Raw genomic sequence first — 22,237 nt, 5'->3', positions numbered from 1 at the left:
TAGGAGATTTAAACCTCCATCTTGAAGATGAAAATAATAATGATGCCCAAGGATTACTTGCATCTTTAGAAATGTTTAAACTTAAATTACAATCCCTAAAATCTACCCATAAGGTGGGTCACCTTCTTGACCCGATCTTTGCGAACTGGGAGGGATTGGTGGTCCAAACCCCTATCCAGGTACTATGGTCAGACCACTTCTTGATTAAATTCACAATCCCAGGAGAACATAAACAACCCCAACAAACCAAGCAGACAACATCTAAGCGCAGACAATGGGGGAAACTTAAACAAGTTGATCTAGAACTCACCCTTAAGGCAGGTAGCCCCCCTTTGAAAGAAAATATAGAGGAAGCCTGGACAGACTACGAGAATTGGCTAACAAGAGCGCTAGATGCAACTGCACCTTGGACAACTAAGACACCTGTAAGATGTCTTAAATCGGCACAATGGTTTGATGCTGACTTAAAAGTTATCAAATCAAAATGCAAAAAGCTAGAGCGAATCCTGCGCAATAAATATGAAGAAACAGCCAAACTTGAATACAAAATCAGTATAAAAAATTATCATAAAAAGATTAAAATAGCCAAAAGAAACTTTTTTAGCAAAAGAATTGAATCAGCCGATAATTCTACCAAAGAACTCTTTGTCATCTACAAAGAACTCACTTCAGCTGATAGGACTATAGCCCTAGATATTCACTCTACAGCAACTTGTGAAGCGATAGCGGACTTCTTCGTCCAAAAAGTAGAGAATATCTACAAAACCTTTCCGAAGGTCATGGATGGCACAACTACTAACCATGCTACTAATGCTGAACCAACTAACAACTGTTATCTAATTCAATTTTCAGTGCCAGATAACACTGATGTGCTGAGAATCATTTGCAGCATACAATCAGGCTCCCCCAAAGACGTAGCTCGCCCCAAGATCTTTAAGAACCAGGCTGAACTACTGGTAAATCATATAAGCCATATGGCTAAATTATCTTCCAGACGAGCCACGTACCACAAGACTGGAAAACAGCGCAGGTTATCCCTATCAAGAAAAAGGCCAATCTCAGTATAACCCAATTGGACAACTATCGTCCTATATCGCTCCTACCATTCTGCACTAAGGTGGTGGAAAAGATAGTCAATGCCCAACTGATAAAGCACTTAGAAGAAGGCCACCATCTCCACCCCTCGCAGTCAGGATTCAGAACATATCATTCTACTGAATCAGCTCTTCTCTTTTCCACTGAGCTATTAAGAGGTAGAGTAGATGAGGGGATGACAGCTGCGCTCCTTCTATTAGATCTGAGCGCGGCATTTGACACTGTCTCCCATCCCATACTACTTTCACGCCTTAGCGAGGCTGGAATTGATGGCCTGGCTCACAAATGGATGCGCGCATTCCTGGCTAATAGGCATTTCCAAGTCAATTGCCCTCCTTTCAAATCGGAAGTTCGAGCACTCAGACATGGGGTGCCGCAGGGCTCAATTTTGAGCCCTACACTATTCAACCTGTACATGGCACCCCTGGCCAAGATAGTTGAGGCATATGGGGTCGAGATAGTGTCATACGCGGATGACACCCAGCTAGTGGTGACACTATCTCGACCGCCCGAGGAAGCCTCAGCTAGTTTCTCGGCATGCCTCAGTGACCTAGCCAGATGGATGAATACCAACTGTCTATGCCTTAATGCAAATAAAACAGAGCTTCTTGTGTTGGGGAAGACTCCGTCCATCTGGTGGTCTGCATGGTGGCCATCTGAACTTGGCGCCATACCAAAGCCCTCCGAGCAGGTGAAAAACTTAGGGGTCAGATTAGACTCTACTCTGTCCCTTGAACACCACACTAGAGGGATTGCAGGCAAATGTTATGGGATCCTTAAGATCCTACGCAAAACCCTGGACTCCCTCCCTACAACCAATAGGAAAACTCTGATCCATGCTCTGGTAACACCCCATCTTGATTACAGCACCTCACAGTATATGGGCTTGAGCAAAAAAGGTCTTCATCATCTGCAGTGCGTCCAAAACGCAGCTGCCCGACTGGCACTTAACCTATCTAGAAGGTCCTCAGGGAAACATGCCTTAGCCACTCTCCACTGGATTGCCCATACATAAGCGCATTATATTTAAAACAATGTGCATGACTCACCGCATTGCCCAAGAAAAAGGACCAATATACCTCCAAAAACTACTGACCAAGTATCAACCCAAACGACTCTTAAGATCCCAAGGCTGTATGCTCTTTCAAGTGCCCAGAATTTACCGGGCGCGCATGGGCGGTAGGTCTTTTAAATACTTGGCCAGCAAACAATGGAACTCACTACCCACTTAACTCAGGATGGAACCATCAGAAAAAAAATTCCGCCAAAAACTAAAAACATATCTGTTCCCGAAAATATGAGCCCCTTCTTTCGCCCCCCATCAGTCTTTTCCCTCTATTTTCCCAGTAACAGCCCAGTCCATGTTCATAAAGCGCAGGGACACACTGTTTCTAGTGTAACCAGGCGCTATATAAAAGGGTATTATTATTATTATTATTATTATTATTATTATTATTATTATTATTATTATTATTATTATTATTATTATATGTGTCTGGTACAACAATACTCTTTCATTTGATAGCCAGATACCCAGTCTTGCCGGGGTCTGCTTTGGCATTTTAAAAATGCTACGCAAGATCTTAGGTCTCCTCCCAGAAGCTAGCAGAAAGACGGTAGTCCAGGCCCTATTGATCTTTAGACTGTACTACTGCAATGTGCTATATGTTGGGGCCATACAAGGCAGTTTAAGGATGCTTCAAAGGGTACAGAATGCTGCAGCACGTGTGCTGCTGAACATCCCTAGATACTCTTCATTGGGCTCAGCCTTCACTAAACTCCATTGGCTCCCTATCAGAAAAAGAGTATCCTTCAAAGCTCCGTGCTTCTGTCAAAGGATCTTGAATCTGAAAGGCTTTCGATATCTTTATCCCATGATCAAGCCCTATTGACCTAGCATATGTCTGAATTCTGCAAAAGCAGCACTCACTGTGATTTCGAGGGTGGAAAGAGCACGTATGGGAGACCGTTCTTTCAGTTGTCTGGTTGCCAAATTGTGGATCACCCTCCCTTTTGACCTGAGACAGGAACGCTCAGAGCTGGTCTTTTGAAAGAAGCTCAAGACCTGGCTGTTTAAACAATCTTAAACCTAAACCAGGTCTCTATTTTCTAGCTCTGGACTATTGTAGTCCTGAAATCTAACGCAGGGACACTCTGAATGGAGCTACCAGGCACTCTACAACTTCCTTTATTAATATTATTATTATTATTATTATTATTATTATTATTATTATTATTAAAGTTGTCTTCTGCAGGGTGCAGCTAACAACAGCTACTAAATGGAATTAGAAAATTATGGTTTTGTTTACCTTTCATGAACACAATGTTGATTACATTACTACAATTTTTTTTTTTGGGGGGGGTTTGTATAGCGCAACTATCGCTCCGGAAGGAGCATCTTGGCGCTGAGCATGCAGAAGAACCAGCTCGGTGAGGCGTGGATCAGATGGCTGCGAGAACTAATGAGTCGGGCTGTGGGAATATCCAGGTCTTCAGGAGTTTCCTAAAAAGGCTTTCTGTAGGGGCGTGCCTGAGGTTGAAGGGGAGGCTGTTCCATGCCTTAGCCGCTAGGAATGAAAAAGTTTTTCCTCCTTTCGTTTTTAACTTGATTCTAGGAACAGTGACCAGGTTGGCTCCTGATGACCTCAAGTAACGCGATGGGGTGTAGTGTAAAAAGCGCTTAGAGAGGTAGAATGGGCCTGTATTCCTGGTGGCTTTGAAAACCGTGACGAGGAGTTTAAAGAGGATTCTTTTGTGGAGAGGCAGCCAGTGAAGGGTGTTAAGGGCTGCTGAGGCCGAGGACCTTCTTGGGAGTTTGAGAACGAGCCTGGCCGCCGCGTGTTGAACGCTTTGCAGTTTCTTGAGAGTGGACTTCTTTACTCCTGCCAAAAGGCCATTACAGTAATCTAGCCGGGATAGGATTAAGGCCAACGCGACTGATTTCCTGGCTGAGATGGGAAGAAAGTCAAAGAATTTCTTCAACTGTCTAATGAGACTGAAACAGCACCCCGCAGTGATGAGCACATGGTTGTCAAAACTGAGGGACGAATCGAATTGGACACCCAGGTTGCGGGCCGAGGAAACCGCACTCGGCGGGGCTTCAGAGTTTTGAGGCCACCAATCTTTTGGGGAGAAGAGGATGTCTTTACCTAAGGGTATAATTTCCGTTTTGGCACTATTGCACTTAAGATGGTTATTGTTGAGCCAGGAAAAGACTTGAGAGAGACAATTCTGAAATCTGAGGGCGGCATCAGTGCATTTTTTATCTATGGTGACGACGAGCTGAGTGTCATCAGCATAAGATGTAACGAGGATTCCGTGGGATTCAATCACTGTGAGAAGGGGGGCCATGTAGATATTAAAAAAGAGTGGACTGAGTATGGACCCCTGGGGCACTCCTGATGTGGTGGGTCTTTCGCCGGAGAGGAAGGGGCCTAATGAAACTGTTTGAGATCTCTTAGATAGGAATGATGTTATCCATGTTAATGCTGTACCCGTTACACCAATCTCGCGCATTCTGTTAATGAGAATGGCATGTGAGATGGTGTTGAATGCTACGGTTAGGTCGAGCAGGATGAGTACAGCTTGTCTCCCCTCATCCTGCAGGAACTTGATGGAGTCCGATAGCTCGATCAATGCAGTTTCAGTGGAATGGCCAGGGCGAAAACCTGATTGCTGTGGGTGCAAGATGTGATTGTTTTCCACAAAGGCTTTTAACTCCTCGTGTACTAGCTGCTCGGTAATTTTGCCTAGTGCCGGAAGTAAGGAGATTGGGCGCATATTGGATAGGTCTGTCAGGGATTTGTTTTGTTTTTTCATTAGGGGCTTAACAATGGCCTTTTTCCATTCATCGGGGACAATGCCTAAGCTAAGGGATTCGTTGACAATGGCATTGATTGTGGGGTTGACAGCCTCAATGAGATGGTGGAGGATAATCGGGGGGCAAGAGTCCGTGGGGGCTCCCGATCTACAGGTCATAATAGCCTTCTGTGTTTGCAAAAGGGAGACTGTTGAGAAGCTACCCAAGGTGGGTGAATTGGTGACGGCTTCCTGTGTGGGGATTAGGGGAGGGGGCAAAGTCCTTGTGAATATTGTTGATTTTCTCGATGAAAAAATTGGCTATTTGATCGCAAAGGGTTTGGGATGGAGGAATTTCGAGTGCGAGGGCTTTGGGGTGGGGGAAAGACTTGACTATATTAAAAATTGTTTGCTGTTTCTGTTTAGCTTCCTCTATGGCTATGGTAAAGAACTCCTTTTTAGCTTTTTTTATGTTAGAGAGGTATCGTTTCCTCTGCAGGATATATAGGGTTCTGGAAGTGTGGTCGTAAGTTTTCCTCCACTCTCTTTCTAGGACCCTGCACATGAGGTGACTTTCGGTGAGGGCCTGGGTATACCAGGGGGCATTGGGCTTTCTTTTGCGATGGACTGATTTTTGACTATTTGGGTTGGAATTAACCGAGACCACTTTATCGATCCACGTGTGAAAGTTGTTGGAGTCTAACGATACGTCTCCAACAATAGTGGGAGGGGGGGTCGGAGGCTGGGGGTTCAACTTAATGCGCTCGGCCACTTTCTTCCAGTTGGTCGAGAAGGGGGTGGGGGAACACTTAGTGTTCAAGGGTTTTGCCTTGATAGAGAAAGGGATGAAACAGTGATCGGTCCATATTTGTGGGATCGGGGGAGATACGAATAGAGTGACTAAATTTGTACAGATGCCGTCTAACGTGTGGCCGGCCCGGTGCGTTGGGGGAGTGACCAGTTGAGAGAGGCCAAAAATATCGAGTGATTGTTGGAAACTTAAAGTGTGAGGGTCTACGCAGGATTCTAGATGAAGGTTAAAATCTCCGAGAAGGGTGAAGGTAGGGTAATGGGTCATGAGTGACCCGAGGGTCTCGTCAAGAGAATCCAGGAATGGCGTGGCGTTTCCAGGGGGGCGATAGACAAGTCCTCCTGAAAAGGAGGTGGAGGAGTTGATTTGGATCACAAAGCCTATGCCCTCACTGTCCTTGAGGTGGCCCAGATCGAATGTGTGGCACATAAAGGATTTCTTGGTGATGAAAGCTATCCCCCCTCCCCTGCCGCTGGGTCCGTCGCGCCTATGGATGGTAAAGTCGGGAGGGAGGGCGATTGCCAAGTCAGGGTTGGACGCGTCATTTAACCAGGTTTCGGTGATAAAGAGGGCGTCTAGGTCGTGAGAGAGTATAAGGTCATGAATATCTTGTCCATGACATGCTAGAGACCTGGCATTAATAAGCCCGCCTTTTAAAGGTGATGAGCTTGTGTGTTGGTAAGGGGGGTGGGTTGGAAGTTACGCAGGCGGGTCCCAGAGACGACCATCTGCAAAGGCGGCATGAAAATGGGCCCCAGAGACAATCAGTAGGGGGATGTCCCTTACAGCTATGACTGGCCGTTATGTGGCGCAATGAGAGAAGCTCGTTAGAGTCGTACCTGATGGCTAGATGGTTTTGGGCAGCATGGCCCGCGCCCGGCGCAGTCCTGGCGCGGACGGGCGCAGACGGGCTTAGCTTAGGCGCGGCTTCGGCGCGCGACCAGCGCACCCGCTGCGCCAGCCCGCTGCGCCGTCTGGCCGCCTTACACATTTATAGGAAGGAAGGAGGGTGGGAGGACGGCGCGACTAGAGCGCTGACCTCACCTGCCTCGCTCAAGATGGCGCCCACCGCCGCAGAATGTTGGCAGAAAACGGCTGGGCTGAAAGGAGAAGAATAGTAGGTGTAAGAAGTGTCAGAGTACCTAAACCTCAATTCCCCTTATGCTGACAGCCCCCAAAGGTGAAAGTACGGCGATTTTAAAAGCGGTTAAAAAAAAACGCTTAAAATGTAATGCTTATAACGCTAAAATAAAGTTTCCATAAATCGCGATTCTTAAAAATCTCCAGCAGCTCGCAGCCCCAGTTCCCCTCACCAGGGAGAGCTTCTGAAAGGCCAATAGGCCAATGGGCAATAGCAAAGTTCCGGAGAGTTGGTGTGGCTGTCATTGCGATGTAAATTGTGTGAAACAGGCCGACATCTCGTGGGTCCTTGTGAAATATGGGTTTTTAATCCAAAACATATAATATAAACAGTCAAATGTGTCATATCTATATGTAGTGCATAGATATACAAATATATTCATATCCACTTAAAAAAACGAATAAAAGATCAGTTATAGTTAAGAAATAAAACTGAAACCCCCCAAAAATGTGTCAGTTATGGTTAGCTCCACAAATGTCAAGTCACTAGTGAAATCCTTTATTTCGTTTGCAAAGTCACCTGTTACTTCACAGGAGAGGGCACAAGCATTACATTTGGTGAGTGAGTGAAGGTTTGCATTGGTGGTGTGCAGGCTTTGGTTTGCAGAGCTAACTATAACTGGAGAGGGTTTTTTCAGTTGTATTTGAAAACTGAACTCTAACTATTGGTTTTCTTAAGTGAAGTTCAGAGCTTTTGTAAGCATAGGCCAAGGTGTAAAAACTACAGTGAACTATAATTTTAGTCTAAATAGTAAAACTGTTTTACTATTGGTTGCAAATATATATGGGGTGGATATGTGGTAGGTGTGGGGGCGAATCATAATGCCTCTGGATTATGTTACAGCCTACTACCATTCAACCTTCAGCATAGTGCATTAGATGTTGCTGCAGTCCTACACAAAATAACATTGCGGCTAACCACTGCTGCACATATCTTTCGGTTGTGTACACAGGGGCGTAACACAGGCCCCAGCAGCCCCTGCAGTGCGGGGGGCCCCAAGCTCCAAAGGGCCTCTTCGCACCGTGCAGGGAGGCCCCCTCAATTTTAGTTACGCCAGTGTGTGTACAATGGTAGTTTTCTGCACACATCCAGTCTCCTATGCAGTCACCCACCAACTGTACATCCAGTTTGCAAGATGAGCCCAATTCTAGTATCTCAACTGTTATGCAAATCTGTTAAATGGTGTCAAAGTTATTAGCAAATCAAAACCCTTTTGATACCTCCCCTTTAAACGACATATGGAAATGAAAAGAACTAGCCAATTCATTTACGAGCAGTTTGAATGCTGCCATTCCTATGCAGACCGGTACTCCATGCAGATGAACATGCTAGAGATTCTGTAGTTCACGCAATGGTTAATGTCGTAAACATGCTAAAAAGGTGAAAAATAAATCTTCCTTCAGATATGTGTGAATAGAAAAAAGAAATTAGGTGAACAAGCATTGACAAAGCAAAAAAGGCTTGGTTAGTGGATCCTCACAGATGCACACGACAATCATGCATATGGTCACATAAATCTCTGTAGGAAAGTAGGATCTGCTTTCATGGTTACTTCCACTTTTTGATTGGTGTCAGTGTGTTTTTGACCTAGTCTGCTGGGATCCTGCTAATCAGAACCCCAGCAATTGTGCTTTCTCTCATAAATTGGCATGATAAGTACTTTGGCAGCTCCACAATTGGCTACTGGTGTACCCTTGTAAGTCCCTAGTATATAGTACTAAGGTACACAGGGCATAGGTACACCAGGGGTCTCCCATGGATTGCAGCATGTATTGTGCCACCCCTGGGAGTAAATTTAAACTGTGACTACAGGCCTGCCATTGCAGCCTGTGTGAGTTGGTGCTTGCACCTCTCACAACAGATATATGGTTCCTTATATCTGAGGTCATTGCACTTTAAACCTACAAGTCACCCCCATGGCATGCTTTTCAGTCCTGAAGGCACGGTGCTTGGTTTTAATTGTAAGAGTGCCCCTGCATGAGCAGGACACTCCTACCACCCCGGGAGTCGATTCTCCAGGCTTTGTAAGTGTGGTCAGCCATTTTTGGACATATAGAGGACATCAGTCATTACTGGATGTCTAACTGTATAGTAGCTACAACAAATCCCTTCATGTTTGGTATCAAACGTATTGGAATCATACCCCTACACTGATTCCAGTGTTGGCAGTATGATCCCATTTACTGTCCCTCTGTACGTCCTGCAACAGCCTTTCAGGGTCTGCCAGCAAGCTAGTGCTGCTGCCGACCACAGGCACGGCACGATTCTGCCCTCCTGCTGCTGAGCCAAGCTCGATCAGGGGAAGGTGGAACGATAGGTTTCCTGTCACAGGGAGATGTGACCACCTCCCAGGCAGACCTTAGTGTATTGGGATGGGGTGGGGGCGCTTGCCAGTGCCACCAGACTGCTTTGAAGGGCACATTTGGAGTCCTCCTTGCATACTCCAGTTGAGGCAGTTCTGGAACCCTTGGTTCCCACTCTGGCACAAAACTGGACAAAGGACATGGGAGTATCCTCCCATCTGTCCAGCCCCTCCTCTGGGAGTGACCCCTGAGTTATCCCAACCCTTTCCTCAGGGTACTTAGGGCTTCCCACTGGGTGGATCCTTAGATTCATCGTGGGACAAGACTCAACCCTGAAATTATGTCGCTCTTCAATCGTTTGGACAATTGGACTTCATTGGACTTCGACTGGAACCAAGACTGCACCAAGGAAAACTCCTGCTACTCCTCGTCCCGCTGTTCTTCAAGTCTTCTTTGACGTCTGTGCTTCATTCAGGTTCTTCAGCAGATCTGTGGGCAACAAGGACACTGTAGTATCCTGTATATTGTGTGTATACTGATGTACTACTGATCTCCCATCTATCTACAATAAATCTACCTCAACATCACCAACCTGCGTGGAGTCAGTTACTACAGACACCCAAAGAAATCTCCCTTGAAGTGAAGGAGTCACTCTCCTGCATCTACAGGGACCACAACAAAGCTGACCTAACAGCTGCTCTTGTCGTCTTACAGACTTCCCGAGGCTCAGCAACACAGGTAGTGGTTCTGCAACTCCCTCGAGGACTGACCTGTCATCCCTGCAAATATGAGGCCAGTATCCCTTCGTCAAAACCACTGGGACCAAACCCCTGTGCACTGCATCGGCTTGCTGTTGCCAAGGCTTGTTGGCTCTGCACACCAGAGATCATCAGGCTGCAAGAAGCTCCAGCATCTCCTACTTCCAAGATCAGCATCCTCACTGCATCCTCTGCACCGTGGGCCTCCATCTTTGGTGAGCTGCTCGCGGTTCTCTAGCGACTGCTGTGCCTTCGGCCTCTGGGTCCTCCTCAGGGTCTTCTCTTGCTTCAGTTGACTACTCTGCTAGCTCAGGGTCTGCTCTGACCTGCCTGCTGTCAGTGAGTCCTTTGGATCTTGCTGGTCCCAACGTTGCTCCTTTTTCGTCTTCCAGGCCAGTTGCGGCTACCAAGACTCGTTAGGACTCCCACCTGACACCGACCGCCTAGTCACTGATATCTGACATAGCACAGCTCATTCATGGCTCCCGGTCTTCCTCAGCATCGCAGAGTTGCAGAGTGTTATCCCTGGTTAGAGTAGACACCGAGGCGAGAATTATAGAGGCCGCTGACCCTGATCCACGACCCTGCCCCGTCGGGAATTGAACCCTGGTCCCGGGCCGTTCTCTGCTTCCGGGTCTGCCGCCTCTAACCAGTGAGCCACACCACTCCACACCGCCACCCGTTGTTGGAGGCAAGAATTTCACCACTCATTCCCCAGTCTGTATTTCAGAAGGGGAAACCCCACAGTGATGGAAAAATCCTTGGGGAGAATGCCAAAGTCAGCAGATTTCCTGCAACCAGTTTGGTGGAGGCACTGAATCTTCCCCAGTGAGAGATGGAAAACCCACTAACAAAACTCTGTCCCTATTCTTAGGCCTTTCACAGAGGAAATACATTTTAGAGCGGATAAAAAGTAGGGGAACAAAGTTAATTTGATTGTTGCCTTCTCCTTAAGTGAGTTGATGCTTTGGTCTTCTTATCCATCCAGTGGTCAAAGTTAAAAAATGTGGTAGTATAACTGCAAAAAAATAAGAGAGTCATGGTGCCATGATAAGAAATTATTATTATTATTATTATTTATTTTTGTAGAGCGCATAGTCACCCTGAGGTATCCCAGCGCTAGGAACCCTATCTCTTAAATTCAGCGGGACCGAGGGCAAAACAAAGTAAAAAAGGGGGGGTGGGGGGGACAGAAGATCAGTTAATGAGTGGAGAGGAGTCATTGGGGAAAAAGATGAGTCTTCAGTCACTTCCTGAAGCGCAGGTATTGTGGTTCGAGCCGCAGGTCGCGGGGGAGCGAGTTCCAAAGGCGTGCAGTTTGTACTGAAAAACGTCTTCCTCCTGAGCGGGCTTTCTTGAATCTGGGGGTAGTGATGACGTTTTCTGTGTCCGAACGAAGGGATCTGGTGGATTTGTAGGGAGTGATGAGTTTACTAAGAACTGGGGGGCCTTGATTTTGTATTAGTTTGTGGACTAGGCATAAGGCCTTGAATTTGACTCGCTCCCTTATAGGAAGCCAATGGAGGAGTTTTAGAGCAGGTTTAGCAGAAGTTCTGGCAGGCGTATTTGTGATAATCCGGGCCGCAGTGTTCTGGATTCTCTGAAGCTTGTTGAGCCTGGCTTCAGGAGCGCCCAGGTAAATCACATTGCTAAAGTCGAGCCTCGATAGTATTAGGCCTTGAATAAGCAATTTTTGGGAGTTGAAGGGCAAGAGGGGCAGGACTTTCCTCAGAGATTTCAAGAGTCCGAAGCAGGTCCCGGCTACTTTCTTTGCCTGCACTGTGAATGAGAGGTCAGTGTCGATCCACACACCTAAACTTTTTACCTCTTCTTTTGGATCAGGTGGGGGGCTCAGACAAGCTGGCCAGATGTTCGGGGAGAGTGTGAGCCCTTTCGGGCCGAGGAGCAGGACTTCAGTTTTAGTACCGTTTAATTTTAGGGCTGAATTATTCATCCAACAGTGGACCTGCGTAAGGCAGTTGAATAGGTCTGCTGGTTGTTGTCTGGGGTGGGATAGAGACACCACTAGTTGTGTGTCGTCAGCGTAGCTGACGACGCTCACTCCGAATGGGGTGATGACCTCCTCCAATGTGGACATATAGATATTAAATAATGTGGGGCTCAGGGAGGAGCCCTGAGGCACACCACATTGGAGGGGAATTTCGGAGGAGCGGGCGTTCTTCTCCCAGATCTGGTAGGTCCGATGAGCTAAAAAGGATGAAAGCCAGAATAGAGCCGAGCCTTCCACACCAACTCCTTTAAGTCTTTTGATGAGAAGATGGTGGTTGACGGTATCGAATGCCGCACTTAGGTCGAGGAGGATCACTGCCACTGATCCTCCTCCGTCCAATAGTGCTCTGGCCTCCTCTACCACTGCCAGGAGGGCGATGTCGGTGCCCTGCCCTGGTCGAAAGCCCGTCTAGGAACTTTTTAGCTTATTGTTAGCTTCCAGGAACTGAGAGAGTTTCCTATTGACCAATTTTTCACCAATCTTGCTGACTCCTGGGAGTAGGGAGATGGGCCTGTAGTTAGCCAGATTTTCGGGGTCGAGGGAAGGTTTCTGTAATAAGGCTTTTACGACGGCCGTCTTCCAGCTCGGGGGTACAACTCCCTGTTGGAGTGAGGCGTTGATCAGCTGGGTCAGAGGGGGAATGATTGTCGGGGCTACCTCCTTGAGGATCCGGAGTGGGGCGGGGTCCCTGGGAGATCCGCTCTTTATGAATTTTAGCGTGTTTCCTACTTCTTCAGTTGTAACTTGGCCCCAAGAAGAGAGACAAGTAGGTGTTGGGGGATACGAGAGATCGTTTTCTTCACACGGATTCGCGAGGGGGATTGAGTCCAGGATTGTTTGAATTTTATTGTGGAAGAAATTAGCCAATTGTTGGCATTTTTCCTGATCAGCTTTAGGATCAGTGGGGTATCTCAGTCCCGGTTCTGGGGTTTTCAGAAGCTCTTTTAGGATGGCATATGATTCCTTACTGGAGCACCCCGCTTTCTCTATTCTCTCCTGGAAGAAAGCGCTTTTAGTTTTTCGAATAGCGGTTTTATAGGTTAAAAGGGAGATGGAATAGATGTCTTTGTTGGTTTCCGATTTGTTTCTTCTCCAAGAACGTTCCGTTCTCTTGCACTCTTGACGCAGGGCCTTGAGCTCTGGGGTGTACCATAGAGCAGAGGATAGTCTTTTGGGATGTTTAAAGGTCGCAGTTTTAGGGAGAAGTATATCCAGGGAGGAGGTGATCCATTCATTAAACTGTTTATCAGCCGTGGCAGGATCGGTGGAGAGCTCAGGGATGGAATCTGCAAGGGCGGCGGCCCATTCCCCAGGTGTAAGTTTGCGCCACCGTCTGTCGGTTACCTGAATTTTAGAGGTTGGGGGGATCGCGATGGATATTTCCCAGGAGATAGGGACCAGAAAATGGTCCGTCCATGGAAGGGTCACGGGTGGTCTGGTGGTGATAGTTGCTACATTGGTGAGGATGGGATCCAGTAGGTGTCCCTTCTCATGGGTAGGCTCTCTGTTGACCAGTCGGATATTTAGTGACATAAGGTCTTGACGAAGGTCGGCAGCTATCCGGTCCGTAGGGTCCATGAAGTGGAGGTTTAGGTCACCTAGCATAAGGAAGTTGGAGGTAGAGGATGCTAGTTGTGACACCGATTCGATGACGGCATTAATGAAATTGCCAGGAGCGCCTGGGGGGCGGTAGATCAAGAGCCCTGACAGGGAGTGAGCTGGGGAGGTTTGGATGGAGAATTGGCAGCTTTCGCAGTCCTCGATGTGGGCGTTGGAGGTTCTACAAGTGAATTGTTCCCTGAAGATTATAGCTACCCCCCCTCCCCTCCCTTTGGGTCTGTGTAGGGCTTGGCAGAGGTATCCCGGGGGAAGGGCCGTGACAATGTCCGAGTCGGAGCTATCTGATAGCCATGTTTCCGTTAAAAAAAGTAGGTTGAAATCTAGGTCTTGGATTAACAGATTGGTTTCTATCGCATGTTTAGGAAGGGAGCGGCAGTTGAGGAGTCCCATCTTCAATCCGGGTTTTGTCGAGGTCAAGGGAGTCGGATTGCAGCGCATGCAATTAGAGAAGTATTTACCTTCAATATGCGTGTGGTAGCAGGCAAGGACTTTCTTCGGTTGGAGTGCGCAAAGCGCATCTCCGGTATACACCACGCGGTCATGAGGGTCAACTGGCAGAGTCACTGGGCCTGGGGCCGTCTTGGCCCGGACAGGCCCAGACGGGCTTGCCTTTGGCACGCCTTCGGCGCGCTGACGGCGCGCCCGCTGCGCCCGTCCGCTGCGCTCCTAGGGTGTTTTCTGTCATGCTCAAGTCAATCCAGTGCCATCCTGCAACAAGAAGCGACACCAACTTCAGCTGGACGACTCACATTTATCCAGGTGGCACCATGGGCTAGTCCTAAATTATTTTTTGTGATTATGATGTGGCCAACTTCCCATCAGCCCCTAAAGTTTCACGATAAGTTCATTAAATTACATCCTCTCTTCTCTCTCCCTCACATCACAGCTAAGGATCAAAGAACCAAAAGGCAACTCTAATAGCAACTTCCAGAAACTTCCTTTTAGGCCCTGTATGGGCTTAGTTGGGCCGTGGTACATAACAATCCGGGAATTATTCTATAATGTAGAATAAGCCATCCTGAACTGCCATTACATTCTCACCTGCCCTTTTCCTCTGGTCACACAAATCGTATCTTTTCAAACCTCCACTCCTATCCACCATCTTATTCAAATCAAAACACTCAAAACAAGCATACACCACCTTTCCAAGCAACCCTACTTTCAAGCTCATAAATACTCTGAATATCAGTTTTTTAACGCATGCCTTTTCGATACATATTTATGTATGTTTTTTATTCTTAGATATATACCCAACATTTTACAAAATACCCGAGGTCTCAGATCCTCACAGTGCACAGCCTAATTCTCCAGAAGGTGTGGCCCGTCCACGGTGACTAACCACAAGACACTTCAGACAATATCCCTCTGTAATGTCGACAGAGACACTCGGGACACACTAATGACAGCGTGATTAGATTTATTTTTGGAAGTTAGTGTAACGATGGTCAATGTGTTTGTGCGATAACTTCCAAAAGTAAATCAATACACTTTCTGTACAGAGTCTCTCTGTCAATATTATGTGTGTATTTATATTTATAATTCGCCACTCTACCAAGCATTGTGTTGTGAGAAATTATCTCATTTGAGACGTAATAAGCGTTATTATAACTGCTATGATTTCACATGTTATAAATGATATAATATGTAAGGGTATAACCAGTTCAAAGAGAAAGGGAAAGTTATAGTAAATGTAGTGAGGTGAGAGATGCAACAAAACTATGTATGGTGGTGCGTAAATAATAAATGTAAGTTATAACTGGTGGTGCACAAATTAGAAAACTGAGTTGAAGCTATAACTTTAGAATTCATAAATGTAAGTTGGGTTTGTATGGAAAGAATACATAACATTTTCCTATCTATGACTTAGGTTTAAGCTTTGTTTTTTTTCATTACATTTACATTTTTTTTTAAATAAAATGTATTTCAAATCCTAGTGTCTAGTGCCTTTCAGTTAAGTGTTGTTAAATGGAGAGGGATAGAGTAGAGTTGAGCACAGTGCCATAGAGTGTAGTGTTGTAGAATCTAGTGTTTGACAGTGAAGTGGCATAGAGTGGAGTGAGGTCAAGTGTAGTACTGCACAGTGGAATACTGTAGAGTGTAGTGGCGTACACTTAGATGGCGAAAGATGGAGTGGTGTACCGTGGAATGGCATGAAGCGGAGTGGCATAGTGTGGAGTGGCATACAGTGTAACAGCTTTGAGTGAAGTGACGCACACTGGAGTTCCTTACAGTGGAATAGAATACATTAAAGTAGCATGGATTGTAGTTACATACTGTAGAGCAGCATATACTGAAGTGGTGTACAATGAAGTGGCGGAGAATGCAGTGGAATATAGTGGAGTTTCATACAGTGGAATAGGGTACAGTAGAGTGGCGTACAGTAGAGTGCGGTAGACTGGAGTGGAATAGCATAGAGTGGAGAGGCATACAGTAGAGTTGCGTACAGTGAAAGAGCATACAGTGAAGTGGAGAAGAGTGAAGTGGAGTGTGGAACAGTGAAGTGGCGTAGACAGGAGTGGCATAGAGTGCAGTGGCATGGGGTGGGACAGCCTAGAAGGGGTGTGTTGTAGAGAGTAGTGCTGAGTATTGCTGTACAGACGAGAGGAGTTGCATACAGTCAAATAGTGTAGAGTGGAGTGGCATAGAGTGGAGTGGCGTAAAGTGAAATAGATTAGAGTTTAGTGGGGTAGAGAGGAGTACCATAGAGTGGAGTGGCATACAGTAGAGTAGTGTAAAGTGCAATAGTGTTCAGTTTAGTGGCGTACAGTGAAGTGGCATTCAGTGGAATAGTGTAAAGTGTAGTGGCGTACAGTGGAATAACCTGCAGGGGAGTAGCATAGAGTGAAATGCAGCACAGTGGAGTATAATTCAGTGTTGAGTGCAGTAGCGTAGAGTAGAACAGCATGGAGTGGAGTAGGGTACATTGCAGTGCGGTAGAGAGTAGTGGTGTACAGTGTAATAGTGTAGAGTGGAGTGGTCTAGAGTGGAATACCATAGAGTTTGGTGGTGTAGAGTGGAGTGGCTTGGAGTGTAGTGGCTTAGAGTGGAGTAGTGTAGAGCGGAATGGTGTAGAGTGGAATGGCTTTGACTATAGTAGCATACAGTGGAGTGGCATACAGTGGAATAAAGTAGAGTGTAGTGGCATACACTGGAATAGCACGTGGTGGAGTGGCATACACTGGAGTGGTGTAAAGTGGAGTGAGTTGGCATAAAGTGGAACAGCGTAGAGTCTAATGCCATAGAGTGGAGTAGCAAACAACACAAGAGTGAAGAGTGGGGTGGAGTGTAAAGCTGTAAACTGGAGTGGTGGACAGTGTTGTAGCATACAGTGGAGTGGCATACAGAGGAACTGCATAGAGTGGAGTGGCATACAGTGTAGTGGCGTAGGCTGGAGTGGCATACAGTGGAATAGAGCAGAGTGGAGTGTATTAGAGTGGAATAGTGTGAAGTGGAGTAAACTGCAGTAGCGAAGAGTGTAGAAGTGTACAGTGGAGTGCCATACAGTGAAATAGCGAACAGTGGATCGGAGTTGAACGTAGTGGAATACAGTAGAGTTGTGTACAGTGGAGTGGCATACAGTGTATGGGTGTAGAGTGGAGTAGTATAGAGGGAAATAGTGTACAGTGGAGTAGTGTACAGTGCAGTAGAGTACAGTGGAATACCATACACTGGATGGCATGGAATTGAGTGGAGTGGTGTACAGTGGAATCAGGTACAGTGTAGTGGCGTGGAGTGTTGTTGCGTACAGTGGAAGAGCATATACTCGATTGGTGTAGAATGGAGTGGGGTGCAGTGGAAATGCGTAGACTGGAGTGTCATACAGTGGAGCGGTATAGAGTGGAGTGGTGTAGCGTGTAGTGTAGTTGCATACAGTGGAATAGCGGACAGTAGAGTGGCATGGAATGGAGTGGTGTAGACTGGAGTGGGGTACAATGGAGTGGTGTTGAGTGGAATACCGTACAGTGGAAAGTTGTAGAGTGGAGTGGTGTAAACTGGTGTAGAGTGGCAGAGTGCAGTGGCATAGAACGCATTGACTTAGAGTGGAATAGCCTAGAGTGGTGTGTTGTAGAGTGGAGTGGGTTAGAGTGGAGTGGGGAAGAGTGTATTTGTGTACAGTCTAATAGTGCAGGGTTGAGTGACTTAGAGTGGAGTGGCGTAGAGTGGATTAGTGTGGAGGCTACGGGCGTACAGTGTCGTGCCATAGAATGTAGTTGCATACAGTGGAGTAGCGTAGAGTGGTGTGGAGTAGAATAGCGTAGAGTGGAGTGGCGTACAGTGGAGTGCCATACAGTGGAATAGAGGAGAGTAGAGTGGAGTGGCGTACAGAGGAATAACATACAGTGGAATAGCATATACTGCTGTACGTGGAGTGGTGTAGACTTCAGTGTTGAACCGTGGAGTGACACACAGTGCAAAAGAGTAGAGTGGAATAGCATGGAGTAGGGTGGGGTACACTGAAGTGGGGTAGTGTGTAGATGCATACAGTGTAACATTGTAGGTTGGAGTAGCGTAGAGTGGATTGGAATAGGGTGGAGTGTCGTAGAGTGAAATAGCGTGGAGTTTAGTGGCATGAAGTTGAGTGGCATAAAGTGGAGTGGCATATGGTGGAGTAGCGTGGAGAGGTGTAGAGTGGAATAGCTTTGACTGTCGTGGCATACAGTGGAATGGCAGAGTGGAGTAGGATACATTGGAATAGAGTGGTGTGGCGCAGAGTGTAGTAGCATACACTGGAACAGCATATAGTGGAGTGGCATACACTGGAGTGGTGTAAAGTGGAGTGGGATACAGTGGAATGGCATAGAGTCTAATGGCATAGAGTGGAGTGGCGTACAATACAATAGCATAGAGTGGGGTTGGGTGAAGTATTGCAAACTGGAGTGTCATACAGTGTAGTAGCGTAAAATGGCCTGACATAAAGTGGAGTGGTAAACAGTAGAATAGCATTGAGTGGAGTGGCATACATTGTAGTGGCATAGACTGGAGTGGCAGACAGTGGAACAGTGTACAGTGAAGTGGAGAATAGTGGAATAGAGTGGAGTGTAGTAGTGTACAGTGGAGTGCCATACAGTGAAATGGCATGGAGTGGATTGGCGTAGAGTGGGATGGTATACAGTGGAGTAGTGTACAAAGGATTGGCAAATAATGTAGTGGTGTAGAGTGGAGTGGCATAGAGTGGAGTGGCATAGAGTGGAATTGCATAGAGTGGAGTGGCATAGAATGAAGTGTCAGAGTTAAATTGCAAAGAGTGTAGTGTCGTAGGTTGGAGTTGCGTACAGTGGAATTGTGCAAAGTGTAGTAGTGCACATTGGAGGGTCATAAACTGGAGTGGCATAGAGTGGAGTGTAGTTGAGCGGAATATCATATACTGAAGAAGTGAAGAGTGGAGTGCCATACAGTGGCGAGGCATACATTATAACGTAGCGTACAGTGGAGTGGTGTAGAGTAGAATAACTTTGAGAGCAGTGGCAAACAGTGGAGTAAAAGAGCTGAGTGCCATAGAGTGGAATAGCATAGTGGACTTGTGTATTTTGAAGTGTTATACAGTAGAATAGCATAGACTGTAGCAGCGTACAGTGAAGTGGTGTACATTGGAGTGGTGTACACTGTAATACTGAACTGGCATACAACGAAGTGACCTATTTACGATGCTCTGCCCCCTCTACCACACACGACACTCAACTCTATGATACTCCACGCCACTCTAATTTACGTCTTTCGACTCTGTATCACTCTAGTCCATCCAAGACATTCCACAATACTCAACTCCACTTCACACAACTCTACACTACTATACAACACTCCACGACACTCTACGACACTCCACTCTATGAAACTCCACACCACTCTCCTTTATGCTACTAACTTTTAACCACGCTGAACAGCAGCCAAGCTGGTGTACATCATGGCTAAAACACATTTGCAAAGCAATAGCTCTTGCATAGGAGACCTATTGGTTTTGACAATGCTTGTTTTAGTTCCAAACATTATCTTCTCACTCAAGTTTTTAAAATGTAAAGTTAAATATAATTGCAATTACCAACTATAATGTCACTTTAATATTTGGTTTGTTTCAGTGACTATATGTATGCGTATATTGTTTTTTAACCCCAAACAACCTTACCTGCCTTAAACTCTATCCACCCACGAACCTTAAAAACTCTTGTCTCCTTTTACCTCTACCCACGCTTTAGCCCCTTACCTTTACCTGCCACGCACCCTAATAACCCCTTATGTCTACCCACATCTAAATCCTAAAGAGATGCCTTACCCAGTTTACCTCCTCCTGCCCCCAAATCCTAAAAACTCCTTAACTCCCTTTACCTGCCCTTGAACCCTAAAATCCCCTTGCCTTCCTTTACCTCACCCCAGAATTGATCACTAAAAAACCCTTGCCCATCAATGAATAACCATTACCTCTCTAAACCTGTACCCACTCATAAACCCTGAAAATTTGCTTTCTTTCTTTACCTATACCCACCCGTGCACCATACAAACCCCTAAGCTTTCGCTACCATTACCCAACCCTGAACCCCAAAAACCCTTATCTCCTTTATCTCAACCCACCCCTGATCTCTTAATTGCCCATTCCTTAAGTTACTTAAAAATTATGTCATTTGTATAAAAAAGAATACCTGCATTGTAAAAAGCTTAAAAAGGGCCATTGTACTTACCTGCAAGGTAAAGATTTGCATTGTAATATCCATCGTGGTAAACACTGCTTTATACATGTTATTCACCAAACACTCTCAGCACAGATTTATGCATCTGATATTGCTAACCCAATCATCCATAACAATCTTGATATTATCCTCAGAGAGACCTGGCTCACTCCCACATTATCCCTGGTATTTGATGAATTCATCTCTCTCATAGTCATCTAAAGGATCTCCATCAAGGTTATGAGTCTCTTTGCGTTCTTCTTTTCCTCTCCTGGTTAACTTTCTGCTGATTAACTCTCTCTCCCTCTTTCTCATCATATTTCATTTCAACTGTTGCCCATTTGGATTAAACTGACACTTAATTGATGACCTTGTTTTTTATTTCATCCCTTCAGTGTACGTTGGAGATTTTAACCTCGCAGGAGACCAAACCAAGTAAAGGTATGAGAGATTGCTTTCTTGATGACATTGCCTCAATCAACCTGGCATCTCATATCTTAGTTCCAGCACAGGTCAAAGGAAATTACCATGATCTGGTTATGCCTGCCTTGTCTTGTCTTACTTGTCAACACCCTCTTCCATTAGGCTATCCCTATTCATATTGCTACCCTTGGACGTACGCACTACCAAAACCATCTCTAATAGCCACATGGTTACTCACTTTCTCATTAGACACTCTCATAGATGCACTGATCCCACTCCATTCCTCTCCCCCTCTGACCATGATACATTTATTTCTCTACTGAATCATGAGCTCCAGACCTTGGAACACCCAAAGTCTTTTTACACTTGAAACTTGGTGTACCCAGATAGAGAATGCTAACAAAAGAAATAGACGCAAACCTGAAAAGACATGCTGCTATCAAAATCCCATGGTGAACCCACATAGCACCTGAAAGCAAAACACTACTGCTGCCCAAGTGAACTACTACTTAGAAGCAATCATCAAAAGTTTAGAACAAAAGTAAGGAACTATTCAAAGTTGTCCACCAATGTTCCAACCCACTTGTATCACCCCTCGCCCCGTTTGTCAACAAAAATCGATTTACATTAATAATGAGACTTACATCCAACCGAACAAAGTTTGAGCACATCTCCCAACTTTTAAAATAACAGCATTTGATTCTTTCCCTGCCGGAATCCTCTTCAACATTTTCTGTGTTACCTATAATTTACTCCACTTGAGTACCTTAGACTACCCAGTCTCTAAGCTCATTGTGTCTGGTGGTGCACATAGCACTTAAATCGCTTCCCTGAATAACCAAAAGTCTTGCAAGGAACACAGACACCAACACGCTTTCCCAGCACATACCTCAAGGCTCTATATCAGCCTCCATTTGCACTTACAACTTGCTCCTTTGTTGGTACAATTCAGACCAGGGCTCCAAGCCCACCTCTTTACAATCTTCCTCTATCCCAGACTCTATTCCTTCCACTCCACCTCATCACAATCTGATGTATTGCTTGTTCATGATTTGTATGTATTTATTGAGTTCTCATTGCCAGAAGAGACCCCAAAGAATAGACATTTACAAGCCTGCACAAAGAACCATGTATTTGGTATAGACCCATTAGAAGCTCGTAGACTGGAATGAATCTCTGCATCCGTCTCAGGTCTGGGGTCGCCTCACGTTTTTTCAGTTGTCGCGGGCTTTGGGGAATCAGTATTGATTACGTGTTCACTCTATGTGGAGGTGGCAGAGAGCCAAATCTTTAAATCTGAAAACGATGCATTGCCTGTGACTTGAATGCGTTTGATGTCACAATATTTCATTCGAATTTCAATTCATGCTACCAAATTTGAAATCCTGATCTGAATTTCAAAATTCTGAAAGGAAATGCTCATTACATATTCCAGTCCATTACTAAAAAGTATGGTACCAAACCCAAATCACACAGATTCTGGATGGCAAGCTCAGGAAATTTATAGGATGCATAGTTTAAAGTTTTTTTTTATACCTGTGAGCTTCTCACTAGATTCAAAGGTAAGCCCCCAGTGTAGGATACCTGTCAACCGCTAACAATGCTGGTGAAGTTATCA

At 45.8% G+C, this 22,237-nt stretch overlaps 1 protein-coding gene across 4 annotated transcripts in view; it reads right to left on the bottom strand.

The window, feature by feature from the left end:
* The window catches only part of LOC147698471 (phosphatidylinositol 3,4,5-trisphosphate 3-phosphatase TPTE2-like), a 308,096-nt gene that overhangs the window by 181,415 nt on the left and 104,444 nt on the right, over positions 1–22,237 (bottom strand). The window lies entirely within an intron of this gene.

This window comes from Lissotriton vulgaris, chromosome 8 (genome assembly GCF_964263255.1).
Source record: "Lissotriton vulgaris chromosome 8, aLisVul1.2, whole genome shotgun sequence".
Classification (NCBI taxonomy): domain Eukaryota; kingdom Metazoa; phylum Chordata; class Amphibia; order Caudata; family Salamandridae; genus Lissotriton; species Lissotriton vulgaris.
Note: the sequence above shows the minus strand (reverse complement) of the source record. Positions and strands in the feature narration are given on the sequence as shown.